The sequence below is a fragment of the Oratosquilla oratoria genome, chromosome 32 (genome assembly GCF_046742065.1).
Source record: "Oratosquilla oratoria isolate Oo_2021 chromosome 32, ASM4674206v1, whole genome shotgun sequence".
Classification (NCBI taxonomy): domain Eukaryota; kingdom Metazoa; phylum Arthropoda; class Malacostraca; order Stomatopoda; family Squillidae; genus Oratosquilla; species Oratosquilla oratoria.
Window position 1 is genome coordinate 14536643 of NC_134808.1, and position 5000 is coordinate 14541642.

Consider the following 5000-nt stretch of genomic DNA (forward strand, 5'->3'; position numbering starts at 1 on the left):
TAGAGAGGGGAACCGGAATACCAAACTAAAGTAAAGACGAAACATAGAATTTTCAACGACATAAGAATGCACATTGCATCGAAGAATACCAAACCTTCATTCCTCCCTTTGTCTCAAATACCTTTACGCATCTACTATAAATTTAGCTCATATAAGGATAACTTCGTTCTGCCTATGTATATTGTGCATTTCAGTACCAAGGAGTTCCTCGAGGAAAAAATTCGCCGCGTCACAAACACCTTCAAATCACTGGGTTATCCAGAGGGCTTACTATCCACTTCCTTAACCCATTCAACTCCGATGACAAGATGTCTTGTCATTTGGTCAAATAAAACAAAAAATCATAATAAAACAACAAAATGTTTGATGATCAAACAGCACCAGAAAAATATGACGTCATCAGTCCTCCTCCTCCTCGAGGAGGAGGACTGATGACGTCATATTTTTCTGGTGCTGTTTGATCATCAAACATTTTGTTGTTTTATTATGATTTTTTGTTTTATTTGACCAAATGACAAGACATCTTGTCATCGGAGTTGAATGGGTTAAGTAAAGCTCAAAACATCAGGCAACGGAGAGAACCAGTAAACAGGCAGGACAAACAATACCTAGTCGTACCGGACTTGGAATTTTCACGCGCACTGGGGGAAGCTGTACGCCCACTAGGACTAGAAATAGTGAATAGTATGGGAAGGAAAATCAGAAATAACAAACGACCTCAGCGTCATATATAGGATCCCATGTGGCAACTGTGATAAGTCATATTATGGTGAGAGTCACAGGGGCCTACAGGCCAGAATAAGAGAGCACAAGGCGGACCTAAGGTACCACCGCCTCTCAAACGCGATGGTGGGCCACGTGGAGCAGGAAGGACATCTTCCCGACTGGCAACAGGCAGAGGTAATAAAGAAAGGACTATCAAAAAGACAAAGGAAGGTGATTGAAGCCCTATATATAACAACCAATGCCAACATTAATAAAAAAGTAAGGGATATAAGATGGGAAAAATTTACAGCTCAATACGCAGCCATAAGAACCTGCCCCAGAACAGCGCCCACATAGTATGACGAACTCCATCCGGTGCCCAAACGTCCACACTTCCTAGGTTGAGGGCTTGAGGCCGGTCAGTTCATAAATATACATATTTTTACTTATTTATTTGCATGCATTTATTCATTTATTGTTTTATTCTTGTTTCATTTTATATTGCATTATTTTACGTAAAAATTTAGAAATTAAATTATATTACTATTTATCAAATTATATCTTATGTCATACAACAAATACGATGAGATTTATTTATTTATTTATCTATTTGTTTATTATTAGTTTTCATTATGTTTCATTTGCTTTGTTCATATTGTATTATCTTATGTATAAAGTATACTACTATTTATTAATTAGTTTATATCTTATGTCATACAATGAGGTGTCAAATAGAACGTTACCCACTTCAAACTATCAGATTATTATTAATAGACACACACACACACACACACACACACACACACACACACACACACACACACACACACACACACACACACACACACACACACACACACACACACACACACACACACACACACACACACACACACACACACAAACACACACACACACACACACACACACACACACACACAAACACACACACACACACACACACACACACACACACACACACACACACACACACACACACACACACACACACACACAAACACACACACACACACACAAACACACACACACACACAAACACACACACACACACACACACACACACACACACACACACACACACACACACACACACACACACACACACATACACACACACACACACACACATATATATATATGTGTGTGTGTGTGTGTGTGTGTGTGTGTGTGTGTGTGTGTGTGTGTGTGTGTGTGTGTGTGTGTGTGTGTGAGTGTGTGTGTGTGTGTGTGTGTGTGTGTGTGTGTGTGTGTGTGTGTGTGTGTGTGTGTGTGTGTGTGTGTGTGTGTGTGTGTGTGTGTGTGTGTCCATTTGGCCACTACTTTGATCCTTATGGTGGCAATTTGTTTATGTCTGGGTGTTCACTGCAAAAGAGCACCGCCACATTCATCATGGCGCATTGTTGACAAACACTCCTTTTAATGAGACTGTCTTCTCCATTTTCTAGAGTCTTGTGAAACTGTTTTGATTCTTTTGTTGCCCAAATAGATGGACCAGGGATATTTGATAACTTTGTTCTGGCAAGCGCAACATGATTTTATTCAGTTCTGGTCCGCTAGGGATTAGCAAGTATTTGTCTGTAGTCTATGCGCTCCAAGGAGTCCGTTCAGAGTGTTGCATGCGTCGTGATTCACCACTAACCGGTCTGCCAAATGTGCTATTTTTTCTATATTTTTATATGGTAAAATAAACTTTACAGTGCTCAGAGTATATTTTTATAGGATTATAACAACGATTTTGATCAATTTTATGACATGTGACACAGGTGGGATGGGGTGGGCAATTATTGTTATAATTGTAAAGAGTTACACTCATTGTACTATTCAGCTTCCTTTTCTGTATACTGAATATTTAAGAAATATTTCAAATAGTACATAGATGGAAATAAGGTTAATTTGGCACGACGTATGCCACACTCTGAATGCTCCTTGGAGCGCACAGCATACCTCTAGCACCTCGGTACCTTTTATGCTAGTTTCATACTATGTACTACTGGCCAGACACACACCAAGGCTAAAACTCAACCAACAATTGAACTGATATTCTGTTGCTTTATTACACAAGGTGATAAAGCTGTGCATCATGTCATTGTAAGTGTCCTAGAGAAGAGAAGGGACGATGTTCATGTCCTTACCTTACACAACAACCTCGTTGTTGCCGAAGACCAGAACCCCATTTTCTGCCCAATCATCTCAGTCATGTTGCGCCAGAAGCTCTTGAGGCAACAGCGGTTCTCCTCCGAGGCCGCGGCATTGCAAATCAGCGCCAAGTCTTGTCAGACTCACTCCTGCCAGGGGAGTACCCCCTAGGTATGAGAAACTTATGTGTAGGGAAAGGACATTGGCTCAACCACTTCCACCTCAGTGGCATAAAGTGTAAATCTTATTGTGAGTATTGGTAAGTGATTCCTTATGATTGGTAAGAGATCCCTAGAATAAGAAATATCAGAATTGTCATGCGGTCATAGAAAGGTCAGGATATTCAAAAGTCGCCACTCCAAGATTCCAATTGATTTTATTCTGCCCAGGGAATGACATGTAGTAAAGGGGTCCAAACAATCTAACATAACTTCTTTCCTATAATGTCAAATTATACAAATTCTATTCTGGTCAGTATCAAATGACTTCATTGAGCTTAAGGGACGTAACTATGGTTTTGATTTCACTAAAGCAAACTTACGTCATAACTACGTCTCACTGCTATGTCACCATTACATCACAACCGCAGTGGGAGAGTCCTCGGCCACCTTACTGAGGACGGACTTCAAGAAAGCCTTACACAACCCCCTGTAAGCGAAGTCATATTTCAGTTATTCAAATGGAGGTTGGAGGTAGAATGTGGGAGGAAAAATAGCCTTTTAGCTAAATAAGAGTCTGGCGTTAACCAGAAAATAAATGGAAAATGCGTTGTTCTAGTGAAGAGGTTAATCAAAAAAGAGTTGAATCCTTATAGCAGGGGAGAGTCCCGCCATGGGTCAATAAAATCGCGTGGTCATAGTTAGAATGAAATATAAAAAGAGTCATTGTAGCGGAGTGATTGACTACTTAATTTGATGGCGGACTTTACGATTTTATTAATCTAAAGGGATTAATCCCATAGATTTCTTGACGTCATCTCGCTAGGAACAGGCTTGACAATCATGATACAGCAGCGTCATAAAACGTCTGGTTCTGCAAGAGGAGAACCCGACGCAGCTCACAATTCGTAATTCGTCAATCCCCCCCCCCAAAAAAAAAAAAAAAAATGAGATCATGAATTCTCGTTGATGAGGCCTTGCGTGGCTGAATGAAATCACATGGCAGCAGTCAGAAGAAATTCGCAAGTCATGAATAGCGGTGTAATGGGGGTTTCCCTCTGCTGAATGACATTGACTGGTGGTTAAGTAGCCATTACAACGCAAAAAACGCAATCATTCCATCACAGGCGGTTTCTGCAGTTGGAGTTGACTTCTTTGTTAACCTCTTTTATCCGGCAAAAATTCACTCCGTTAACCTCTTTGGTCCGGTAACCTGTTTCCCACAGCCTCTTTGGTCCAGTAACCTTTCTCCGTGAACCTCTTTGGTCCAGCAAAAACTCCTCCGTCAATCTGTCAATCTGTCAATCTCTGGTCCGGTGGGGTTTCGACGGCGACCTCTTGGTCCGGTAACCTTTCTCCTACAGCCTCCTTGGTCCGGTAACATTTCTTCCACAGCCTCTTTGGTCCGGTAATACACTGTAGGAATCCTGTGAAAAAAACATAGGCTGGTTTTATTCAAGTGAGGGATTACACCATGGGCTAAACTAGATCATAATTGAATGAGACTCCTGGACTAATGGTACAATAATCAATTCAACAAATTCGTTTGGTATTTACCACCACTAAAGATAAAATATAAGTCACCAATATGAATACATTAAGACGCAGAAATCACGGTGTAGTCTGTACTTTAGACATCGCAAAGGTCATAAACCTTGATCAGGAATCACCAAACCTTTTTCACAGTAGACCACGTAACAGTGAATGACGAGCGCGGACCTCATGGAATTTTGTTCACTACATTACCAATAATACACAAAAAATAAAGATAATCAATAGATTCATTTACCATATAATTGATCAACTTTTTGACATTTTTTATCGCTAGCGGGGCTGATAAACTGGCCTCGAGGGCCGGATCCGGACCGCGGGCCGTATTTTGGTGACTCGTGATGTTAATGAAAGGGCCTCATGCACTGACCAAATGTTAAACGACAAAAGTTTTCCCCAGAGAAATAACATTGCTACACCGTCCTAAAA

The 5000-nt window shown here is 40.7% G+C and overlaps 1 long non-coding RNA gene across 2 annotated transcripts in view; it reads right to left on the minus strand.

Moving 5' to 3' along the window:
- Positions 1-3219: 3219 nt before the first annotated feature.
- The window catches only part of LOC143017623 (uncharacterized), a 20708-nt gene continuing 18927 nt past the window's right edge, over positions 3220-5000 (minus strand). For both annotated transcript variants that reach the window (XR_012965670.1, XR_012965669.1), the window contains one exon: positions 3220-4447. This is a non-coding gene — a long non-coding RNA (uncharacterized LOC143017623). The remainder of the gene's footprint in view (positions 4448-5000) is intronic.